The sequence below is a fragment of the Lissotriton helveticus genome, chromosome 3_1 (genome assembly GCF_964261635.1).
Source record: "Lissotriton helveticus chromosome 3_1, aLisHel1.1, whole genome shotgun sequence".
NCBI classification, from domain to species: domain Eukaryota; kingdom Metazoa; phylum Chordata; class Amphibia; order Caudata; family Salamandridae; genus Lissotriton; species Lissotriton helveticus.
This window is the reverse complement of record NC_136061.1, coordinates 1,102,772,177-1,102,799,145: the sequence shown is the minus strand read 5'-3', so window position 1 is coordinate 1,102,799,145 and position 26,969 is coordinate 1,102,772,177.

Below are 26,969 nucleotides of genomic sequence, written 5' to 3'. Positions count from 1 at the left end.
AGGGCAGGCCAATCTCACACACGCACTCAGGGAGAGCACGCACTTTACACTGCGCCACAGTGTCAAAGTGCGCAAAGGACAGAAATCACTATAATTTAAGGCAAAAAGTTCAGGGGTGAACCTGCCACAAGGCCCAAGTCCAACACCGTCACACTCAGGGTGACAATTGCAAAAACAACAGGTGATGGACAGAAGGCAGAACAATGTCATACATTCACCCCAGTACAGAGATCTGGGCCTAAATCCATCGTTTTTTGCTCACCATGCCATTCCAGTTTGAACCCAGCCATATGCAAATCAGTCTTGACCCTGTGCCCTATGGGAACAGTCCAGCCCGAACTGCCAAGCCTGGTCCTCCCTGGACTGGAAACAAGCATCCAAGGACCGGTTTGGGGCTTTTAGCCCTCATCAGCCTGGATAGCTTGATTCCAGTGGCATGGAGAGCACGTGACTCACGTCTGAGCATACCCGTCACACTCAGGGTGACAATTGCAAAAACAACAGGTGATGGACAGAGTGCAGAACAATGTCATACATTCACCCCAGTACAGAGATCTGGGCCTAAATCCATCGTTTTATTTGAAAACCATGCCATTCCAGTTTGAACCCAGCCATATGCAAATCAGTCTTGACCCTGTGCCCCATGGGAACAGTCCAGCCCGAACTGCCAAGCCTGGTCCTCCCTGGACTGGAAACAAGCTTCCAAGGACCGGTTTCGGGCTTTCAGCCTGGATAGCTTGATTCCAGTGGCGTGGAGAGCACGGGACTCACGTCTGAGCATACCCGTCACACTCAGGGTGACAATTGCAAAAACAACAGGTGATGGACAGAATGCAGAACAATGTCATACATTCACCCCAGTACAGAGATCTGGGCCTAAATCCATCCTTTTTTTGCTCACCATGCCACTCCAGTTTGAACCTAGCCATATGCAAATCAGTCTTGTGTGCCCCATGGGAACAGTCCAGCCCGAACTGCCAAGCCTGGTCCTCCCTGGACTGGAAACAAGCATCCAAGGACCGGTTTCGGGCTTTCAGCCTGGATAGCTTGATTCCAGTGGCGTGGAGAGCACGGGACTCACGTCTGAGCATACCCGTCACACTCAGGGTGACAATTGCAAAAACAACAGGTGATGGACAGAATGCAGAACAATGTCATACATTCACCCCAGTACAGAGATCTGGGCCTAAATCTATCATTTTTTTGCTCACCATGCCATTCCAGTTTGAACCCAGCCATATGCAAATCAGTCTTAACCCTGTGCCCCATGGGAACAGTCCAGCCCAAACTGCCAAGCCTGGTCCTCCCTGGACTGGAAACAAGCATCCAAGGACCGGATTCGGTCTTTCAGCCCTCATCAGCCTGGATAGCTTGATTCCAGTGGCATGGAGAGCACGGGACTCACGTCTGAGCATACCCTTCACACTCAGGGTGACAATTGCAAAAACAACAGGTGATGGACAGAATGCAGAACAATGTCATACATTCACCCCAGTACAGAGATCTGGGCCTAAATCCATCCTTTTTTTGCTCACCATGGCATTCCAGTTTGAACCCAGCCATATGCAAATCAGTCTTGACCCTGTGCCCCATGGGAACAGTCCAGCCCGAACTGCCAAGCCTGGTCCTCCCTGGACTGGAAACAAGCATCCAAGGACCGGTTTCGGGTTTTCAGCCTGGATAGCTTGATTCCAGTGGCGTGGAGAGCACGGGACTCACGTCTGAGCATACCCGTCACACTCAGGGTGACAATTGCAAAAACAACAGGTGATGGACAGAATGCAGAACCATGTCATACATTCACCCCAGTACAGAGATCTGGGCCTAAATCCATTGTGTTTTTTGCTCACCATGCCATTCCAGTTTGAACCCAGCCATATGCAAATCAGTCTTGACCCTGTGCCCCATGGGAACAGTCCAGCCCGAACTGCCAAGCCTGGTCCTCCCTGGACTGGAAACAAGCATCCAAGGACCGGTTTCGGGCTTTAAGCCCTCATCAGCCTGGATAGCTTGATTCCAGTGGCATGGAGAGCACGGGACTCACGTCTGAGCATACCCGTCACACTCAGGGTGACAATTGCAAAAACAACAGGTGATGGACAGAATGCAGAACAATGTCATACATTCACCCCAGTACAGAGATCTGGGCCTAAATCCATCGTTTTTTTGCTCACCATGCCATTCCAGTTTGAACCCAGCCATATGCAAATCAGTCTTGACCCTGTGCCCCATGGGAACAGTCCAGCCCGAACTGCCACGCCTGGTCCTCCCTGGACTGGAAACAATCATCCAAGGACCTGTTTCGGGCTTTCAGCCCTCATCAGCCTGGATGGCTTGATTCCAGTGGCGTGGAGAGCACGGGACTCACGTCTGAGCATACCCGTCACACTCAGGGTGACAATTGCAAAAACAACAGGTGATGGACAGAATGCAGAACAATGTCATACATTCACCCCAGTACAGAGATCTGGGCCTAAATCCATCCTTGTTTTGCTCACCATGCCATTCCAGTTTGAACCTAGCCATATGCAAATCAGTCTTGACCCTGTGCCCCATGGGAACAGTCCAGCCCGAACTGCCAAGCCTGGTCCTCCCTGGACTGGAAACAAGCTTCCAAGGACCGGTTTCGGGCTTTCAGCCTGGATAGCTTGATTCCAGTGGCGTGGAGAGCACGGGACTCACGTCTGAGCATACCCGTCACACTCAGGGTGACAATTGCAAAAACAACAGGTGATGGACAGAATGCAGAACCATGTCATACATTCACCCCAGTACAGAGATCTGGGCCTAAATCCATTGTGTTTTTTGCTCACCATGCCATTCCAGTTTGAACCCAGCCATATGCAAATCAGTCTTGACCCTGTGCCCCATGGGAACAGTCCAGCCCGAACTGCCAAGCCTGGTCCTCCCTGGACTGGAAACAAGCATCCAAGGACCGGTTTCGGGCTTTAAGCCCTCATCAGCCTGGATAGCTTGATTCCAGTGGCATGGAGAGCACGGGACTCACGTCTGAGCATACCCGTCACACTCAGGGTGACAATTGCAAAAACAACAGGTGATGGACAGAAGGCAGAACAGTGTCATACATTCACCCCAGTACAGAGATCTGGGCCTAAATCCATCGTTTTTTGCTCACCATGCCATTCCAGTTTGAACCCAGCCATATGCAAATCAGTATTGACCCTGTGCCCAATGGGAACAGTCCAGCCCGAACTGCCAAGCCTGGTCCTCCCTGGACTGGAAACAAGCATCCAAGGACCGGTTTCGGGCTTTCAGCCCTCATCAGCCTGGATAGCTTGATTCCAGTGGCGTGGAGAGCACAGGACTCACGTCTGAGCATACCCGTCACACTCAGGGTGACAATTGCAAAAACAACAGGTGATGGACAGAATGCAGAACAATGTCATACATTCACCCCAGTACACTCAGGGTGACAATTGCAAAAACAACAGGTGATGGACAGAATGCAGAACAATGTCATACATTCACCCCAGTACAGAGATCTGGGCCTAAATCCATTGTTTTTTTTGCTAACCATGCCATTCCAGTTTGAACCCAGCCATATGCAAATCAGTCTTGACCCAGTGCCCCATGGGAACAGTCCAGCCCGAACTGCCAAGCCTGGTCCTCCCTGGACTGGAAACAAGCATCCAAGGTCCGGTTTCGAGCTTTCAGCCTGAATAGCTTGATTCCAGTGGCGTGGAGAGCACGGGACTCACGTCTGAGCATACCCGTCACACTCAGGGTGACAATTGCAAAAACAACAGGTGATGGACAGAATGCAGAACAATGTCATACATTCACCCCAGTACAGAGATCTGGGCCTAAATCCATTGTTTTTTTGCTCACCATGCCATTCCAGTTTGAACCCAGCCATATGCAAATCAGTCTTGACCCTGTGCCCCATGGGAACAGTCCAGCCCGAACCGCCAAGCCTGGTCATCCCTGGACTGGAAACAAGCATCCAAGGACCGGTTTCGGGCTTTCAGCCCTCATCAGCCTGGATAGCTCGATTCCCGTGGCGTGGAGAGCACAGGACTCACGTTTGAGCATACCCGTCACACTCAGGGTGACAATTGCAAAAACAACAGGTGATGGACAGAATGCAGAACAATGTCATACATTCACCTCAGTACAGAGATCTGGGCCTAAATCCATCCTTTTTTGCTCACCATGCCATTCCAGTTTGCACCTAGCCATATGCAAATCAGTCTTGACCCTGTGCCCCATGGGAACAGTCTAGCCCGAACTGCCAAGCCTGGTCCTCCCTGGACTGGAAACAAGCATCCAAGGACCGGTTTCGGGCTTTAAGCCCTCATCAGCCTGGATAGCTTGATTCCAGTGGCATGGAGAGCACGGGACTCACGTCTGAGCATACCCGTCACACTCAGGGTGACAATTGCAAAAACAACAGGTGATGGACAGAATGCAGAACAATGTCATACATTCACCCCAGTACAGAGATCTGGGCCTAAATCCATCCTTTTTTTGCTCACCATGCCACTCCAGTTTGAACCTAGCCATATGCAAATCAGTCTTGTGTGCCCCATGGGAACAGTCCAGCCCGAACTGCCAAGCCTGGTCCTCCCTGGACTGGAAACAAGCATCCAAGGACCGGTTTCGGGCTTTCAGCCTGGATAGCTTGATTCCAGTGGCGTGGAGAGCACGGGACTCACGTCTGAGCATACCCGTCACACTCAGGGTGACAATTGCAAAAACAACAGGTGATGGACAGAATGCAGAACAATGTCATACATTCACCCCAGTACAGAGATCTGGGCCTAAATCTATCATTTTTTTGCTCACCATGCCATTCCAGTTTGAACCCAGCCATATGCAAATCAGTCTTAACCCTGTGCCCCATGGGAACAGTCCAGCCCGAACTGCCAAGCCTGGTCCTCCCTGGACTGGAAACAAGCATCCAAGGACCGGATTCGGGCTTTCAGCCCTCATCAGCCTGGATAGCTTGATTCCAGTGGCATGGAGAGCACGGGACTCACGTCTGAGCATACCCGTCACACTCAGGGTGACAATTGCAAAAACAACAGGTGATGGACAGAATGCAGAACAATGTCATACATTCGCCCCAGTACAGAGATCTGGGCCTAAATCCATCCTTTTTTTGCTCACCATGGCATTCCAGTTTGAACCCAGCCATATGCAAATCAGTCTTGACCCTGTGTCCCATGGGAACAGTCCAGCCCGAACTGCCAAGCCTGGTCCTCCCTGGATTGGAAACAAGCATCCAAGGACCGGTTTCGGGTTTTCAGCCTGGATAGCTTGATTCCAGTGGCGTGGAGAGCACGGGACTCACGTCTGAGCATACCCGTCACACTCAGGGTGACAATTGCAAAAACAACAGGTGATGGACAGAATGCAGAACCATGTCATACATTCACCCCAGTACAGAGATCTGGGCCTAAATCCATTGTGTTTTTTGCTCACCATGCCATTCCAGTTTGAACCCAGCCATATGCAAATCAGTCTTGACCCTGTGCCCCATGGGAACAGTCCAGCCCGAACTGCCAAGCCTGGTCCTCCCTGGACTGGAAACAAGCATCCAAGGACCGATTTCGGGCTTTAAGCCCTCATCAGCCTGGATAGCTTGATTCCAGTGGCATGGAGAGCACGGGACTCACGTCTGAGCATACCCGTCACACTCAGGGTGACAATTGCAAAAACAACAGGTGATGGACAGAATGCAGAACAATGTCATACATTCACCCCAGTACAGAGATCTGGGCCTAAATCCATCCTTCTTTTGCTCACCATGCCATTCCAGTTGGAACCTAGCCATATGCAAATCAGTCTTGACCCTGTGCCCCATGGGAACAGTCCAGCCCGAACTGCCACGCCTGGTCCTCCCTGGACTGGAAACAAGCTTCCAAGGACCGGTTTCGGGCTTTCAGCCTGGATAGCTTGATTCCAGTGGCATGGAGAGCACGGGACTCACGTCTGAGCATACCCGTCACACTCAGGGTGACAATTGCAAAAACAACAGGTGATGGACAGAAGGCAGAACAGTGTCATACATTCACCCCAGTACAGAGATCTGGGCCTAAATCCATCGTTTTTTGCTCACCATGCCATTCCAGTTTGAACCCAGCCATATGCAAATCAGTATTGACCCTGTGCCCCATGGGAACAGTCCAGCCCGAACTGCCAAGCCTGGTCCTCCCTGGACTGGAAACAAGCATCCAAGGACCGGTTTCGGGCTTTCAGCCCTCATCAGCCTGGATAGCTTGATTCCAGTGGCGTGGAGAGCACAGGACTCACGTCTGAGCATACCCGTCACACTCAGGGTGACAATTGCAAAAACAACAGGTGATGGACAGAATGCAGAACAATGTCATACATTCACCCCAGTACACTCAGGGTGACAATTGCAAAAACAACAGGTGATGGACAGAATGCAGAACAATGTCATACATTCACCCCAGTACAGAGATCTGGGCCTAAATCCATTGTTTTTTTTGCTAACCATGCCATTCCAGTTTGAACCCAGCCATATGCAAATCAGTCTTGACCCAGTGCCCCATGGGAACAGTCCAGCCCGAACTGCCAAGCCTGGTCCTCCCTGGACTGGAAACAATCATCCAAGGACCTGTTTCGGGCTTTCAGCCCTCATCAGCCTGGATGGCTTGATTCCAGTGGCGTGGAGAGCACGGGACTCACGTCTGAGCATACCCGTCACACTCAGGGTGACAATTGCAAAAACAACAGGTGATGGACAGAATGCAGAACAATGTCATACATTCACCCCAGTACAGAGATCTGGGCCTAAATCCATCCTTGTTTTGCTCACCATGCCATTCCAGTTTGAACCTAGCCATATGCAAATCAGTCTTGACCCTGTGCCCCATGGGAACAGTCCAGCCCGAACTGCCAAGCCTGGTCCTCCCTGGACTGGAAACAAGCATCCAAGGACCGGTTTCGGGCTTTAAGCCCTCATCAGCCTGGATAGCTTGATTCCAGTGGCATGGAGAGCACGGGACTCACGTCTGAGCATACCCGTCACACTCAGGGTGACAATTGCAAAAACAACAGGTGATGGACAGAATGCAGAACAATGTCATACATTCACCCCAGTACAGAGATCTGGGCCTAAATCCATCCTTTTTTTGCTCACCATGCCACTCCAGTTTGAACCTAACCATATGCAAATCAGTCTTGTGTGCCCCATGGGAACAGTCCAGCCCGAACTGCCAAGCCTGGTCCTCCCTGGACTGGAAACAAGCATCCAAGGACCGGTTTCGGGCTTTCAGCCTGGATACCTTGATTCCAGTGGCGTGGAGAGCACGGGACTCACGTCTGAGCATACCCGTCACACTCAGGGTGACAATTGCAAAAACAACAGGTGATGGACAGAATGCAGAACAATGTCATACATTCACCCCAGTACAGAGATCTGGGCCTAAATCTATCATTTTTTTGCTCACCATGCCATTCCAGTTTGAACCCAGCCATATGCAAATCAGTCTTAACCCTGTGCCCCATGGGAACAGTCCAGCCCGAACTGCCAAGCCTGGTCCTCCCTGGACTGGAAACAAGCATCCAAGGACGGGATTCGGGCTTTCAGCCCTCATCAGCCTGGATAGCTTGATTCCAGTGGCATGGAGAGCACGGGACTCACGTCTGAGCATACCCGTCACACTCAGGGTGACAATTGCAAAAACAACAGGTGATGGACAGAATGCAGAACAATGTCATACATTCACCCCAGTACAGAGATCTGGGCCTAAATCCATCCTTTTTGTGCTCACCATGGCATTCCAGTTTGAACCCAGCCATATGCAAATCAGTCTTGACCCTGTGCCCCATGGGAACAGTCTAGCCCGAACTGCCAAGCCTGGTCCTCCCTGGACTGGAAACAAGCATCCAAGGACAGGTTTCGGGTTTTCAGCCTGGATAGCTTGATTCCAGTGGCGTGGAGAGCACGGGACTCACGTCTGAGCATACCCGTCACACTCAGGGTGACAATTGCAAAAACAACAGGTGATGGACAGAATGCAGAACCATGTCATACATTCACCCCAGTACAGAGATCTGGGCCTAAATCCATTGTGTTTTTTGCTCACCATGCCATTCCAGTTTGAACCCAGCCATATGCAAATCAGTCTTGACCCTGTGCCCCATTGGAACAGTCCAGCCCGAACGGCCAAGCCTGGTCCTCCCTGGACTGGAAACAAGCATCCAAGGACTGGTTTCGGGCTTTAAGCCCTCATCAGCCTGGATAGCTTGATTCCAGTGGCATGGAGAGCACGGGACTCACGTCTGAGCATACCCGTCACACTCAGGGTGACAATTGCAAAAACAACAGGTGATGGACAGAATGCAGAACAATGTCATACATTCACCCCAGTACAGAGATCTGGGCCTAAATCCATCGTTTTTTTGCTCACCATGCCATTCCAGTTTGAACCCAGCCATATGCAAATCAGTCTTGACCCTGTGCCCCATGGGAACAGTCCAGCCCGAACTGCCACGCCTGGTCCTCCCTGGACTGGAAACAATCATCCAAGGACCTGTTTCAGGCTTTCAGCCCTCATCAGCCTGGATGGCTTGATTCCAGTGGCGTGGAGAGCACGGGACTCACGTCTGAGCATACCCGTCACACTCAGGGTGACAATTGCAAAAACAACAGGTGATGGACAGAATGCAGAACAATGTCATACATTCACCCCAGTACAGAGATCTGGGCCTAAATCCATCCTTGTTTTGCTCACCATGCCATTCCAGTTTGAACCTAGCCATATGCAAATCAGTCTTGACCCTGTGCCCCATGGGAACAGTCCAGCCCGAACTGCCAAGCCTGGTCCTCCCTGGACTGGAAACAAGCATCCAAGGACCGGTTTCGGGCTTTAAGCCCTCATCAGCCTGGATAGCTTGATTCCAGTGGCATGGAGAGCACGGGACTCACGTCTGAGCATACCCGTCACACTCAGGGTGACAATTGCAAAAACAACAGGTGATGGACAGAATGCAGAACAATGTCATACATTCACCCCAGTACAGAGATCTGGGCCTAAATCCATCCTTTTTTTGCTCACCATGCCACTCCAGTTTGAACCTAACCATATGCAAATCAGTCTTGTGTGCCCCATGGGAACAGTCCAGCCCGAACTGCCAAGCCTGGTCCTCCCTGGACTGGAAACAAGCATCCAAGGACCGGTTTCGGGCTTTCAGCCTGGATAGCTTGATTCCAGTGGCGTGGAGAGCACGGGACTCACGTCTGAGCATACCCGTCACACTCAGGGTGACAATTGCAAAAACAACAGGTGATGGACAGAATGCAGAACAATGTCATACATTCACCCCAGTACAGAGATCTGGGCCTAAATCCATCCTTGTTTTGCTCACCATGCCATTCCAGTTTGAACCTAGCCATATGCAAATCAGTCTTGACCCTGTGCCCCATGAGAACAGTCCAGCCCGAACTGCCAAGCCTGGTCCTCCCTGGACTGGAAACAAGCTTCCAAGGACCGGTTTCGGGCTTTCAGCCTGGATAGCTTGATTCCAGTGGCGTGGAGAGCACGGGACTCACGTCTGAGCATACCCGTCACACTCAGGGTGACAATTGCAAAAACAACAGGTGATGGACAGAAGGCAGAACAATGTCATACATTCACCCCAGTACAGAGATCTGGGCCTAAATCCATCGTTTTTTGCTCACCATGCCATTCCAGTTTTAACCCAGCCATATGCAAATCAGTCTAGACCCTGTGCCCCATGGGAACAGTCCAGCCCGAACTGCCAAGCCTGGTCCTCCCTGGACTTGAAACAAGCATCCAAGGACCGGTTTGGGGCTTTTAGCCCTCATCAGCCTGGATAGCTTGATTCCAGTGGCATGGAGAGCACGTGACTCACGTCTGAGCATACCCGTCACACTCAGGGTGACAATTGCAAAAACAACAAGTGATGGACAGAATGCAGAACAATGTCATACATTCACCACAGTACAGAGATCTGGGCCTAAATCCATCGTTTTATTTGAAAACCATGCCATTCCAGTTTGAACCCAGCCATATGCAAATCAGTCTTGACCCTGTGCCCCATGGGAACAGTCCAGCCCGAACTGCCAAGCCTGGTCCTCCCTGGACTGGAAACAAGCATCCAAGGACCGGTTTCGGGCTTTTAGCCCTCATCAGCCTGGATAGCTTGATTCCAGTGGCATGGAGAGCACGGGACTCACGTCTGAGCATACCCGTCACACTCAGGGTGACAATTGCAAAAACAACAGGTGATGGACAGAAGGCAGAACAGTGTCATACATTCACCCCAGTACAGAGATCTGGGCCTAAATCCATCATTTTTTGCTCACCATGCCATTCCAGTTTGAACCCAGCCATATGCAAATCAGTATTGACCCTGTGCCCCATGGGAACAGTCCAGCCCGAACTGCCAAGCCTGGTCCTCCCTGGACTGGAAACAAGCATCCAAGGACCGGTTTCGGGCTTTCAGCCCTCATCAGCCTGGATAGCTTGATTCCAGTGGCGTGGAGAGCACAGGACTCACGTCTGAGCATACCCGTCACACTCAGGGTGACAATTGCAAAAACAACAGGTGATGGACAGAATGCAGAACAATGTCATACATTCACCCCAGTACACTCACGGTGACAATTGCAAAAACAACAGGTGATGGACAGAATGCAGAACCATGTCATACATTCACCCCAGTACAGAGATCTGGGCCTAAATCCATCGGTTTTTTTGCTAACAATGCCATTCCAGTTTGAACCCAGCCATATGCAAATCAGTCTTGACCCTGTGCCCCATGGGAACAGTCCAGCCCGAACTGCCAAGCCTGGTCCTCCCTGGACTGGAAACAAGCATCCAAGGACCGGTTTCGGGCTTTCAGCCCTCATCAGCCTGGATAGCTTGATTCCAGTGGCGTGGAGAGCACAGGACTCACGTCTGAGCATACCCGTCACACTCAGGGTGACAATTGCAAAAACAACAGGTGATGGACAGAATGCAGAACAATGTCATACATTCACCCCAGTACACTCAGGGTGACAATTGCAAAAACAACAGGTGATGGACAGAATGCAGAACAATGTCATACATTCACCCCAGTACAGAGATCTGGGCCTAAATCCATCGTTTATTTTGCTAACCATGCCATTCCAGTTTGAACCCAGCCATATGCAAATCAGTCTTGACCCTGTGCCCCATGGGAACAGTCCAGCCCGAACTGCCAAGCCTGGTCCTCCCTGGACTGGAAACAAGCATCCAAGGTCCGGTTTCGGGCTTTCAGCCTGGATAGCTTGATTCCAGTGGCGTGGAGAGCACGGGACTCACGTCTGAGCATACCCGTCACACTCAGGGTGACAATTGCAAAAACAACAGGTGATGGACAGAATGCAGAACAATGTCATACATTCACCCCAGTACAGAGATCTGGGCCTAAATCCATTGTTTTTTTGCTCACCATGCCATTCCAGTTTGAACCCAGCCATATGCAAATCAGTCTTGACCCTGTGCCCCATGGGAACAGTCCAGCCCGAACCGCCAAGCCTGGTCATCCCTGGACTGGAAACAAGCATCCAAGGACCGGTTTCAGGCTTTCAGCCCTCATCAGCCTGGATAGCTTGATTCCCGTGGCGTGGAGAGCACAGGACTCACGTTTGAGCATACCCGTCACACTCAGGGTGACAATTGCAAAAACAACAGGTGATGGACAGAATGCAGAACAATGTCATACATTCACCCCAGTACAGAGATCTGGGCCTAAATCCATCCTTTTTTGCTCACCATGCCATTCCAGTTTGCACCTAGCCATATGCAAATCAGTCTTGACCCTGTGCCCCATGGGAACAGTCTAGCCCGAACTGCCAAGCCTGGTCCTCCCTGGACTGGAAACAAGCATCCAAGGACCGGTTTCGGGCTTTAAGCCCTCATCAGCCTGGATAGCTTGATTCCAGTGGCATGGAGAGCACGGGACTCACGTCTGAGCATACCCGTCACACTCAGGGTGACAATTGGAAAAACAACAGGTGATGGACAGAATGCAGAACAATATCATACATTCACCCCAGTACAGAGATCTGGGCCTAAATCCATCATTTTTATGCTCACCATGCCATTCCAGTTTGAACCCAGCCAAATGCAAATCAGTCTTGACCCTGTGCCCCATGGGAACAGTCCAGCCCGAACTGCCAAGCCTGGTCCTCCCTGGACTGGAAACAAGCATCCAAGGACTGGTTTTGGGCTTTCAGCCCTCATCAGCATGGATAGCTTGATTCCATTGGCGTGGAGAGCACGGGACTCACGTCTGAGCATAGTCGTCACACTCAGGGTGACAATTGCAAAAACAACAGGTGATGGACAGAATGCAGAACAATGTCATACATTCACCCCAGTACAGAGATCTGGGCCTAAATCCATCCTTTTTTTGCTCACCGTGCCATTCCAGTTTGAACCTAGCCATATGCAAATCAGTCTTGACCCTGTGCCCCATGGGAACAGTCCAGCCCGAACTGCCAAGCCTGGTCCTCCCTGGACTGAAAACAAGCTTCCAAAGACCGGTTTTGGGCTTTCAGCCCTCATCAGCCTGGATGGCTTGATTCCAGTGGCGTGGAGAGCACGGGACTCACGTCTGAGCATACCCGTCACACTCAGGGTGACAATTGCAAAAACAACAGGTGATGGACAGAATGCAGAACAATGTCATATATTCACCCCAGTACAGAGATCTGGGCCTAAATCCATCCTTTTTTGCTCACCATGCCACTCCAGTTTGAACCTAGCCATATGCAAATCAGTCTTGTGTGCCCCATGGGAACAGTCCAGCCCGAACTGCCAAGCCTGGTCCTCCCTGGACTGGAAACAAGCATCCAAGGACCGGTTTCGGGCTTTCAGCCTGGATAGCTTGATTCCAGTGGCGTGGAGAGCACGGGACTCACGTCTGAGCATACCCGTCACACTCAGGGTGACAATTGCAAAAACAACAGGTGATGGACAGAATGCAGAACAATGTCATACATTCACCCCAGTAGAGAGATCTGGGCCTAAATCCATTGTTTTTTTGCTCACCATGCCATTCCAGTTTGAACCCAGCCATATGCAAATCAGTCTTGACCCTGTGCCCCATGGGAACAGTCCAGCCCGAACCGCCAAGCCTGGTCATCCCTGGACTGGAAACAAGCATCCAAGGACCGGTTTCAGGCTTTCAGCCCTCATCAGCCTGGATAGCTTGATTCCCGTGGCGTGGAGAGCACAGGACTCACGTTTGAGCATACCCGTCACACTCAGGGTGACAATTGCAAAAACAACAGGTGATGGACAGAATGCAGAACAATGTCATACATTCACCCCAGTACAGAGATCTGGGCCTAAATCCATCCTTTTTTGCTCACCATGCCATTCCAGTTTGCACCTAGCCATATGCAAATCAGTCTTGAGCCTGTGCCCCATGGGAACAGTCTAGCCCGAACTGCCAAGCCTGGTCCTCCCTGGACTGGAAACAAGCATCCAAGGACCGGTTTCGGGCTTTAAGCCCTCATCAGCCTGGATAGCTTGATTCCAGTGGCATGGAGAGCACGGGACTCACGTCTGAGCATACCCGTCACACTCAGGGTGACAATTGGAAAAACAACAGGTGATGGACAGAATGCAGAACAATATCATACATTCACCCCAGTACAGAGATCTGGGCCTAAATCCATCATTTTTATGCTCACCATGCCATTCCAGTTTGAACCCAGCCAAATGCAAATCAGTCTTGACCCTGTGCCCCATGGGAACAGTCCAGCCCGAACTGCCAAGCCTGGTCCTCCCTGGACTGGAAACAAGCATCCAAGGACTGGTTTCGGGCTTTCAGCCCTCATCAGCATGGATAGCTTGATTCCATTGGCGTGGAGAGCACGGGACTCACGTCTGAGCATAGTCGTCACACTCAGGGTGACAATTGCAAAAACAACAGGTGATGGACAGAATGCAGAACAATGTCATACATTCACCCCAGTACAGAGATCTGGGCCTAAATCCATCCTTTTTTTGCTCACCGTGCCATTCCAGTTTGAACCTAGCCATATGCAAATCAGTCTTGACCCTGTGCCCCATGGGAACAGTCCAGCCCGAACTGCCAAGCCTGGTCCTCCCTGGACTGGAAACAAGCTTCCAAAGACCGGTTTTGGGCTTTCAGCCCTCATCAGCCTGGATGGCTTGATTCCAGTGGTGTGGAGAGCACGGGACTCACGTCTGAGCATACCCGTCACACTCAGGGTGACAATTGCAAAAACAACAGGTGATGGACAGAATGCAGAACAATGTCATACATTCACCCCAGTACAGAGATCTGGGCCTAAATCCATCCTTTTTTGCTCACCATGCCACTCCAGTTTGAACCTAGCCATATGCAAATCAGTCTTGTGTGCCCCATGGGAACAGTCCAGCCCGAACTGCCAAGCCTGGTCCTCCCTGGACTGGAAACAAGCATCCAAGGACCGGTTTCGGGCTTTCAGCCTGGGTAGCTTGATTCCAGTGGCGTGGAGAGCACGGGACTCACGTCTGAGCATACCCGTCACACTCAGGGTGACAATTGCAAAAACAACAGGTGATGGACAGAATGCAGAACAATGTCATACATTCACCCCAGTAGAGAGATCTGGGCCTAAATCTATCATTTTTTTGCTCACCATGCCATTCCAGTTTGAACCCAGCCATATGCAAATCAGTCTTAACCCTGTGCCCCATGGGAACAGTCCAGCCCGAACTGCCAAGCCTGGTCCTCCCTGGACTGGAAACAAGCATCCAAGGACCGGTTTCGGGCTTTCAGCCTGGATAGCTTGATTCCAGTGGCGTGGAGAGCACGGGACTCACGTCTGAGCATACCCGTCACACTCAGGGTGACAATTGCAAAAACAACAGGTGATGGACAGAATGCAGAACAATGTCATACATTCACCCCAGTACAGAGATCTGGGCCTAAATCCATCGTTTTTTTGCTCACCATGCCATTCCAGTTTGAACCCAGCCATATGCAAATCAGTCTTGACCCTGTGCCCGAAGGGAACAGTCCAGCCCGAACTGCCACGCCTGGTCCTCCCTGGACTGGAAACAATCATCCAAGGACCTGTTTAGGGCTTTCAGCCCTCATCAGCCTGGATGGCTTGATTCCAGTGGCGTGGGGAGCACGGGACTCACGTCTGAGCATACCCGTCACACTCAGGGTGACAATTGCAAAAACAACAGGTGATGGACAGAATGCAGAACAATGTCATACATTCACCCCAGTACAGAGATCTGGGCCTAAATCCATCCTTGTTTTGCTCACCATGCCATTCCAGTTTGAACCTAGCCATATGCAAATCAGTCTTGACCCTGTGCCCCATGGGAACAGTCCAGCCCGAACTGCCAAGCCTGGTCCTCCCTGGACTGGAAACAAGCTTCCAAGGACCGGTTTCGGGCTTTTAGCCTGGATAGCTTGATTCCAGTGGCGTGGAGAGCACGGGACTCACGTCTGAGCATACCCGTCACACTCAGGGTGACAATTGCAAAAACAACAGGTGATGGACAGAATGCAGAACAATGTCATACATTCACCCCAGTACAGATATCTGGGCCTAAATCCATCCTTTTTTTGCTCACCATGCCACTCCAGTTTGAACCTAGCCATATGCAAATCAGTCTTGTGTGCCCCATGGGAACAGTCCAGCCCGAACTGCCAAGCCTAGTCCTCCCTGGACTGGAAACAAGCATCCAAGGACCGGTTTCGGGCTTTCAGCCTGGATAGCTTGATTCCAGTGGCGTGGAGAGCACGGGACTCACGTCTGAGCATACCCGTTACACTCAGGGTGACAATTGCAAAAACAACAGGTGATGGACAGAATGCAGAACCATGTCATACATACACCCCAGTACAGAGATCTGGGCCTAAATCCATTGTGTTTTTTGCTCACCATGTCATTCCAGTTTGAACCCAGCCATATGCAAATCAGTCTTGACCCTGTGCCCCATGGGAACAGTCCAGCCCGAACTGCCAAGCCTGGTCCTCCCTGGACTGGAAACAAGCATCCAAGGACCGGTTTCGGGCTTTAAGCCCTCATCAGCCTGGATAGCTTGATTCCAGTGGCATGGAGAGCACGGGACTCACGTCTGAGCATACCCGTCACACTCAGGGTGACAATTGCAAAAACAACAGGTGATGGACAGAATGCAGAACAATGTCATACATTCACCCCAGTACAGAGATCTGGGCCTAAATCCATCGTTTTTTTGCTCACCATGCCATTCCAGTTTGAACCCAGCCATATGCAAATCAGTCTTGACCCTGTGCCCCATGGGAACAGTCCAGCCCGAACTGCCACACCTGGTCCTCCCTGGACTGGAAACAATCATCCAAGGACCTGTTTCGGGCTTTCAGCCCTCATCAGCCTGGATGGCTTGATTCCAGTGGCGTGGAGAGCACGGGACTCACGTCTGAGCATACCCGTCACACTCAGGGTGACAATTTCAAAAACAACAGGTGATGGACAGAATGCAGAACAATGTCATACATTCACCCCAGTACAGAGATCTGGGCCTAAATCCATCCTTGTTTTGCTCACCATGCCATTCCAGTTTGAACCTAGCCATATGCAAATCAGTCTTGACCCTGTGCCCCATGGGAACAGTCCAGCCCGAACTGCCAAGCCTGGTCCTCCCTGGACTGGAAACAAGCTTCCAAGGACTGGTTTCGGGCTTTCAGCCTGGATAGCTTGATTCCAGTGGCGTGGAGAGCACGGGACTCACGTCTGAGCATACCCGTCACACTCAGGGTGACAATTGCAAAAACAACAGGTGATGGACAGAATGCAGAACAATGTCATACATTCACCCCAGTACAGAGATCTGGGCCTAAATCTATCATTTTTTTGCTCACCATGCCATTCCAGTTTGAACCCAGCCATATGCAAATCAGTCTTAACCCTGTGCCCCATGGGAACAGTCCAGCCCGAACTGCCAAGCCTGGTCCTCCCTGGACTGGAAACAAGCATCCAAGGACCGGATTCGGGCTTTCAGCCCTCATCAGCCTGGATAGCTTGATTCCAGTGGCATGGAGAGCAAGGGACTCACGTCTGAGCATACCCGTCACACTCAGGGTGACAATTGCAAAAACAACAGGTGATGGACAGAATGCAGAACAATGTCATACATTCACCCCAGTACAGAGATCTGGGCCTAAATCCATCCTTTTTTTGCTCACCATGGCATTCCAGTTTGAACCCAGCCATATGCAAATCAGTCTTGACCCTGTGCCCCATGGGAACAGTCCAGCCCGAACTGCCAAGCCTGGTCCTCCCTGGACTGGAAACAAGCATCCAAGGACCGGTTTCGGGTTTTCAGCCTGGATAGCTTGATTCCCGTGGCGTGGAGAGCACAGGACTCACGTTTGAGCATACCCGTCTGTTGGAAATGGGATCCCCGGCTGGCCAGGGCTTTCGCCAAAGTCAGTCAGAGACCACCACTCCCAAGTCAGGGCAAGGGAGTTACACGCCAAGATAACCCCTACTCACCCTCTAGGTAACGTGGCGCGAGCAGCAAGGCTAAACTTGGAGGCGATGTAAGTTAAGTATTTGCGCACGCACCCCAGCAACAACAACCCAAGGCCCACCACAAAGGAAACTCCACACCAGGTTATATAAAAAATAGCCTTTGTATTACAACTCAACACATTAGATAAAACACACTTTACAATGTGCCAGGGGCACGGGCAGAATTTACAAGGGATTATTTACAAGACAGGGCCACCTGGACCACTGCCAGGAATCAGCACTTTTAGAAGTAACAATACAATACTTGTAGGCCTAGAACTTAGAACATAGCCTATCAGACAGTACCTTCCGTCCTGGTTGCACGGGATAATGCGAGTGACCTCCTTAGTAAACTTGAGCGGGCGGCCCAGCGAAGCGGCGCGGCTCAGGGGAGAGCGGCGCTGCTCGAGGCTTGGACGGGCTGCCGGCACGGTACAAGCGTTTCTCTGGGGCGACCAATGTGTGCGGCTCAGAAGAGGAGGGGAAGGCAGGATGCGGGCGACCCAGCGAAGCGGCGCGGCTCAGGGGAGAGCGGCGCTGCTCGAGGCTTGGACGGGCTGCCGGCACGAGCTGCCGAGGGGAACGAGCGAGGCACACTTCAGCGAGGCCCCAGGGGCCCAGGGAGATCAGACAAGTCCCATCAATTTGGCAGGGAAGGCACCATAGAGTCCACTGGTCCTGGGACCCTGGTCAGGGGGCAAGCTTAGTATCAAGCCCTTGGGATCACTTATAACAGAAGATCACTGTAACACAGAATAGGACATAAAGCACAAAAACCAGTACCCACTGGTAACTGGTAAGTCCCCCCCTACGCAATCCTAACCACCATAGGAACAGGTCACGCAGGGAACCAGGACCTTACTAGCACCACCTGCACTAGCAAGAACAACCACCTCAGTATCACAATACAAGTAGGGGCATAGACCTGAGGACAAAACACATGATGCAGAACCTACATTCAGCGGTGTAAGGAACACATGACGCATCAACACACGTTCAGCGGTGTAAGGAACAGGGCACATAATGTATCAACAACACATTCAGAGGTGCAGCAAAGAGCACTTTGCAGAAATCACAGTAACATGAACTTACATCAAAGTCCAGGGTCCAGGTTGCGCCACTGCGCCAAGACCTAAACGTAGCAGCTGCCCACTACTTGCTGGGCAGCTGAGGGACAGGACAGGGGGCCTAAACGCTGCAGCTGGCACTAAGTGCTGCGCAGCTGGGGAAAGGCCAGGGATGAAGGAGTGCGCCTCACTCCTAAAGTCCACAGTACATGTCCCTAGGGAAAGAAATACCTACACGGTGCAGCTGCCCACTAATTGCTGGGCAGCTGGAAACAAATCTGCGCCAGGGGCCCTCACTGGCCCCTCAGGAAGCAAAACTGTGCAAACGGGGAGCCTTCTAGGCTCTAGAACATACATAGGCGCAGTTTGGAGCCCACTAGGCCTTCAAATTAAGCAATGCCCCTGAGCCTCTCTGGGCTCGAGCAAATGTGGTGCCAATGTTGGAGTCCCCCCTCCGGGGACTCAAAATCAATAAACTGCCCTCAAGAGCCTCTGTGGCTCTTCAAACAACTGTGGCGCCTTCTTGAGCCTCTCTGGGCTCTATCAAAGAATGCGGGGACCGAACCTCGCAGGCTCGCCGGGGCAAAGGTAGGCGGAGTCCCTTTCGGGGACTCGATATCACGGGGGGCCCCCACGAGCCTCTCTGGGGCTCCAAAACACTCTGTGGGCACTCAAGAGCCCCTCGTGGGCTCTCCACAGTGGGGCCTCGCAATCGGTGGAGTCCCGCTCGGGGACTCAAAAACACTCGTAATGCCCCCGGAGCCTCTTGGGCTTGTGAAGCAAGGAAATGCCCCCAGAACACTCACCGGCGTCTTTCCTCCGGGGCCAGCGCGGGACTCTGCCTCCGGGGCTCCCCTCACTCCTGGGAGCCCCAACATGCAACACCCGGCTCCAGGAGGGGGGGGGCATCTTCACCCGGTCCCCCCATCTCGGGACCGGGACTTGGAAAGTGGAGCCCTCAAGGCTCCGGGCTCTTCTTCTCTGGCCGGGCGCCCTGGCCAATCAGAGCACGGCGGCGGGCGGGACTTCCTTCAGCCACCCGGAAGTCCCGCCTACAGTCAGGCGCGATGCCGCCTGACTTCCTGGTTTTGCCCGCGGCTGCGGCGGTGATTTCTCGGGGCCATAGCGAGGGGTGGGCACCCTCGAAATACACCGTAAATAGCGGGGTGGCACCCGCTAGGGCTCTGATATGCGGGGTGGCACCCGTGAATGCATATCATGAAAATCGGGCAAAAGTCAAAATAAAGCGCTCCGAGCGCTAGGGAACAACACAGCGCTTTCAAGCGCTATAAGGCAAATAAAGCGCTCGCCCAGCGCTAGGCACACAGAATAAAGCTCTCATGCACCAGGGGTCAAAGGAGAGCGCTCCCAAGCGCTAGGAAGGAAAATATAGCGCTCCCAGCGCTATGAAGGCACAAAAAGCCACAAAGTCCTTCAGGAGGTGGTCATCAGAAGTCCAGGGGCTGGGCAGGGCTCAGGGAGGCAAGCCATCCCTGAGCCCAAGCAGCAGCACGCCCCTGGCAAGATTCAAGCAGCAAACAAGAACATTTTTCAAGAGGTCACAGCCTCTTTTTATACACCTTTTCCCTTTGTCTTTAGGTGCAGGGTGGGGGCAGAACCAGTCGCAGCTGGTCTGGGAGTACTGTTGATGGCCCAACCACCCATTTCATTCACTGGGGAGGCTAGGGTCATCAGTCACACCACAGGGGGGCGGAGCCAGCATTGTGTGGGGAAAACCCAGCCCATCCAGGACACAGGTACACTCCTCCCACACATCACTCATGCTAATCTCACACTCACCACCGGGCAGACCCATCCAGACTTCCTGGAGCCTGGCATGCCAGCCAGCTCCAGCCAATCACGCTCCAGCACCCTCACTGCACACATATCTCAATGTCCAGAAGTAGCACTTCCCTTCTAGACACATACATGCTGCATACACCATCTCGCAGCATTCACTCCCCCGAGTTCACACATACCAAACTTGACCATGCACACCTCACGCATCAGGAACTACCAGGGACACAGACATTCCCCATGCATTCCTATGGGAGGGCAGGCCAATCTCACACACGCACTCAGGGAGAGCACGCACTTTACACTGCGCCACAGTGTCAAAGTGCGCAAAGGACAGAAATCACTATAATTTAAGGCAAAAAGTTCAGGGGTGAACCTGCCACAAGGCCCAAGTCCAACACCGTCACACTCAGGGTGACAATTGCAAAAACAACAGGTGATGGACAGAAGGCAGAACAATGTCATACATTCACCCCAGTACAGAGATCTGGGCCTAAATCCATCGTTTTTTGCTCACCATGCCATTCCAGTTTGAACCCAGCCATATGCAAATCAGTCTTGACCCTGTGCCCTATGGGAACAGTCCAGCCCGAACTGCCAAGCCTGGTCCTCCCTGGACTGGAAACAAGCATCCAAGGACCGGTTTGGGGCTTTTAGCCCTCATCAGCCTGGATAGCTTGATTCCAGTGGCATGGAGAGCACGTGACTCACGTCTGAGCATACCCGTCACACTCAGGGTGACAATTGCAAAAACAACAGGTGATGGACAGAGTGCAGAACAATGTCATACATTCACCCCAGTACAGAGATCTGGGCCTAAATCCATCGTTTTATTTGAAAACCATGCCATTCCAGTTTGAACCCAGCCATATGCAAATCAGTCTTGACCCTGTGCCCCATGGGAACAGTCCAGCCCGAACTGCCAAGCCTGGTCCTCCCTGGACTGGAAACAAGCTTCCAAGGACCGGTTTCGGGCTTTCAGCCTGGATAGCTTGATTCCAGTGGCGTGGAGAGCACGGGACTCACGTCTGAGCATACCCGTCACACTCAGGGTGACAATTGCAAAAACAACAGGTGATGGACAGAATGCAGAACAATGTCATACATTCACCCCAGTACAGAGATCTGGGCCTAAATCCATCCTTTTTTTGCTCACCATGCCACTCCAGTTTGAACCTAGCCATATGCAAATCAGTCTTGTGTGCCCCATGGGAACAGTCCAGCCCGAACTGCCAAGCCTGGTCCTCCCTGGACTGGAAACAAGCATCCAAGGACCGGTTTCGGGCTTTCAGCCTGGATAGCTTGATTCCAGTGGCGTGGAGAGCACGGGACTCACGTCTGAGCATACCCGTCACACTCAGGGTGACAATTGCAAAAACAACAGGTGATGGACAGAATGCAGAACAATGTCATACATTCACCCCAGTACAGAGATCTGGGCCTAAATCTATCATTTTTTTGCTCACCATGCCATTCCAGTTTGAACCCAGCCATATGCAAATCAGTCTTAACCCTGTGCCCCATGGGAACAGTCCAGCCCGAACTGCCAAGCCTGGTCCTCCCTGGACTGGAAACAAGCATCCAAGGACCGGATTCGGTCTTTCAGCCCTCATCAGCCTGGATAGCTTGATTCCAGTGGCATGGAGAGCACGGGACTCACGTCTGAGCATACCCTTCACACTCAGGGTGACAATTGCAAAAACAACAGGTGATGGACAGAATGCAGAACAATGTCATACATTCACCCCAGTACAGAGATCTGGGCCTAAATCCATCCTTTTTTTGCTCACCATGGCATTCCAGTTTGAACCCAGCCATATGCAAATCAGTCTTGACCCTGTGCCCCATGGGAACAGTCCAGCCCGAACTGCCAAGCCTGGTCCTCCCTGGACTGGAAACAAGCATCCAAGGACCGGTTTCGGGTTTTCAGCCTGGATAGCTTGATTCCAGTGGCGTGGAGAGCACGGGACTCACGTCTGAGCATACCCGTCACACTCAGGGTGACAATTGCAAAAACAACAGGTGATGGACAGAATGCAGAACCATGTCATACATTCACCCCAGTACAGAGATCTGGGCCTAAATCCATTGTGTTTTTTGCTCACCATGCCATTCCAGTTTGAACCCAGCCATATGCAAATCAGTCTTGACCCTGTGCCCCATGGGAACAGTCCAGCCCGAACTGCCAAGCCTGGTCCTCCCTGGACTGGAAACAAGCATCCAAGGACCGGTTTCGGGCTTTAAGCCCTCATCAGCCTGGATAGCTTGATTCCAGTGGCATGGAGAGCACGGGACTCACGTCTGAGCATACCCGTCACACTCAGGGTGACAATTGCAAAAACAACAGGTGATGGACAGAATGCAGAACAATGTCATACATTCACCCCAGTACAGAGATCTGGGCCTAAATCCATCGTTTTTTTGCTCACCATGCCATTCCAGTTTGAACCCAGCCATATGCAAATCAGTCTTGACCCTGTGCCCCATGGGAACAGTCCAGCCCGAACTGCCACGCCTGGTCCTCCCTGGACTGGAAACAATCATCCAAGGACCTGTTTCGGGCTTTCAGCCCTCATCAGCCTGGATGGCTTGATTCCAGTGGCGTGGAGAGCACGGGACTCACGTCTGAGCATACCCGTCACACTCAGGGTGACAATTGCAAAAACAACAGGTGATGGACAGAATGCAGAACAATGTCATACATTCACCCCAGTACAGAGATCTGGGCCTAAATCCATCCTTGTTTTGCTCACCATGCCATTCCAGTTTGAACCTAGCCATATGCAAATCAGTCTTGACCCTGTGCCCCATGGGAACAGTCCAGCCCGAACTGCCAAGCCTGGTCCTCCCTGGACTGGAAACAAGCTTCCAAGGACCGGTTTCGGGCTTTCAGCCTGGATAGCTTGATTCCAGTGGCGTGGAGAGCACGGGACTCACGTCTGAGCATACCCGTCACACTTAGGGTGACAATTGCAAAAACAACAGGTGATGGACAGAATGCAGAACAATGTCATACATTCACCCCAGTACAGAGATCTGGGCCTAAATCTATCATTTTTTTGCTCACCATGCCATTCCAGTTTGAACCCAGCCATATGCAAATCAGTCTTAACCCTGTGCCCCATGGGAACAGTCCAGCCCGAACTGCCAAGCCTGGTCCTCCCTGGACTGGAAACAAGCATCCAAGGACCGGATTCGGGCTTTCAGCCCTCATCAGCCTGGATAGCTTGATTCCAGTGGCATGGAGAGCACGGGACTCACGTCTGAGCATACCCGTCACACTCAGGGTGACAATTGCAAAAACAACAGGTGATGGACAGAATGCAGAACAATGTCATACATTCACCCCAGTACAGAGATCTGGGCCTAAATCCATCCTTTTTTTGCTCACCATGGCATTCCAGTTTGAACCCAGCCATATGCAAATCAGTCTTGACCCTGTGCCCCATGGGAACAGTCCAGCCCGAACTGCCAAGCCTGGTCCTCCCTGGACTGGAAACAAGCATCCAAGGACCGGTTTCGGGTTTTCAGCCTGGATAGCTTGATTCCCGGGGCGTGGAGAGCACAGGACTCACGTTTGAGCATACCCGTCACACTCAGGGTGACAATTGCAAAAACAACAGGTGATGGACAGAAGGCAGAACAATGTCATACATTCACCCCAGTACAGAGATCTGGGCCTAAATCCATCGTTTTATGCTCACCATGCCATTCCAGTTTGAACCCAGCCATATGCAGATCAGTCTTGACCCTGTGCCCCATGGGAACAGTCCAGCCCGAACTGCCAAGCCTGGTCCTCCCTGGACTGGAAACAAGCATCCAAGGACCGGTTTGGGGCTTTTAGCCCTCATCAGCCTGGATAGCTTGATTCCAGTGGCATGGAGAGCACGTGACTCACATCTGAGCATACCCGTCACACTCAGGGTGACAATTGCAAAAACAACAGGTGATGGACAGAATGCAGAACAATGTCATACATTCACCCCAGTACAGAGATCTGGGCCTAAATCCATCGTTTTATTTGAAAACCATGCCATTCCAGTTTGAACCCAGCCATATGCAAATCAGTCTTGACCCTGTGCCCCATGGGAACAGTCCAGCCCGAACTGCCAAGCCTGGTCCTCCCTGGACTGGAAACAAGCATCCAAGGACCGGTTTCGGGCTTTTAGCCCTCATCAGCCTGGATAGCTTGATTCCAGTGGCATGAAGAGCACGGGACTCACGTCTGAGCATACCCGTCACACTCAGGGTGACAATTGCAAAAACAACAGGTGATGGACAGAAGGCAGAACAATGTCATACATTCACCCCAGTACAGAGATCTGGGCCTAAATCCGTCGTGTTTTGCTCACTATGCCATTCCAGTTTGAACCCAGCCATATGCAAATCAGTATTGACCCTGTGCCCCATGGGAACAGTCCAGCCCGAACTGCCAAGCCTGGTCCTCCCTGGACTGGAAACAAGCATCCAAGGACCGGTTTCGGGCTTTCAGCCCTCATCAGCCTGGATAGCTTGATTCCAGTGGCGTGGAGAGCACAGGACTCACGTCTGAGCATACCCGTCACACTCAGGGTGACAATTGCAAAAACAACAGGTGATTAACAGAATGCAGAACAATGTCATACATTCACCCCAGTACACTCAGGGTGACAATTGCAAACACAACAGGTGATGGACAGAATGCAGGACAATGTAATACATTCACCCCAGTACAGAGATCTGGGCCTAAATCCATCGTTTTTTTTGCTAACCATGCCATTCCAGTTTGAACCCAGCCATATGCAAATCAGTCTTGACCCTGTGCCCCATGGGAACAGTCCAGCCCGAACTGCCAAGCCTGGTCCTCCCTGGACTGGAAACAAGCATCCAAGGTCCGGTTTCGGGCTTTCAGCCTGGATAGCTTGATTCCAGTGGCGTGGAGAGCACGGGACTCACGTCTGAGCATACCCGTCACACTCAGGGTGACAATTGCAAAAACAACAGGTGATGGACAGAATGCAGAACAATGTCATACATTCACCCCAGTACAGAGATCTGGGCCTAAATCCATTGTTTTTTTGCTCACCATGCCATTCCAGTTTGAACCCAGCCATATGCAAATCAGTCTTGACCCTGTGCCCCATGGGAACAGTCCAGCCCGAACCGCCAAGCCTGGTCATCCCTGGACTGGAAACAAGCATCCAAGGACCGGTTTCGGGCTTTCAGCCCTCATCAGCCTGGATAGCTTGATTCCCGTGGCGTGGAGAGCACAGGACTCACGTTTGAGCATACCCGTCACACTCAGGGTGACAATTGCAAAAACAACAGGTGATGGACAGAATGCAGAACAATGTCATACATTCACCCCAGTACAGAGATCTGGGCCTAAATCCATCCTTTTTTGCTCACCATGCCATTCCAGTTTGCACCTAGCCATATGCAAATCAGTCTTGACCCTGTGCCCAATGGGAACAGTCCAGCCCGAACTGCCAAGCCTGGTCCTCCCTGGACTGGAAACAAGCATCCAAGGACCGGTTTCGGGCTTTAAGCCCTCATCAGCCTGGATAGCTTGATTCCAGTGGCATGGAGAGCACGGGACTCACGTCTAAGCATACCCGTCACACTCAGGGTGACAATTGGAAAAACAACAGGTGATGGACAGAATGCAGAACAATATCATACATTCACCCCAGTACAGAGATCTGGGCCTAAATCCATCATTTTCATGCTCACCATGCCATTCCAGTTTGAACCCAGCCAAATGCAAATCAGTCTTGACCCTGTGCCCCATGGGAACAGTCCAGCCCGAACTGCCAAGCCTGGTCCTCCCTGGACTGGAAACAAGCATCCAAGGTCCGGTTTCGGGCTTTCAGCCTGGATAGCTTGATTCCAGTGGCGTGGAGAGCACGGGACTCTCGTCTGAGCATACCCGTCACACTCAGGGTGACAATTGCAAAAACAACAGGTGATGGACAGAATGCAGAACAATGTCATACATTCACCCCAGTACAGAGATCTGGGCCTAAATCCATTGTTTTTTTGCTCACCATGCCATTCCAGTTTGAACCCAGCCATATGCAAATCAGTCTTGACCCTGTGCCCCATGGGAACAGTCCAGCCCGAACCGCCAAGCCTGGTCATCCCTGGACTGGAAACAAGCATCCAAGGACCGGTTTCGGGCTTTCAGCCCTCATCAGCCTGGATAGCTTGATTCCCGTGGCGTGGAGAGCACAGGACTCACGTTTGAGCATACCCGTCACACTCAGGGTGACAATTGCAAAAACAACAGGTGATGGACAGAATGCAGAACAATGTCATACATTCACCCCAGTACATAGATCTGGGCCTAAATCTATCATTTTTTTGCTCACCATGCCATTCCAGTTTGAACCCAGCCATATGCAAATCAGTCTTAACCCTGTGCCCCATGGGAACAGTCCAGCCCGAACTGCCAAGCCTGGTCCTCCCTGGACTGGAAACAAGCATCCAAGGACCGGATTCGGGCTTTTAGCCCTCATCAGCCTGGATAGCTTGATTCCAGTGGCATGGAGAGCAAGGGACTCATGTCTGAGCATACCCGTCACACACAGGGTGACAATTGCAAAAAC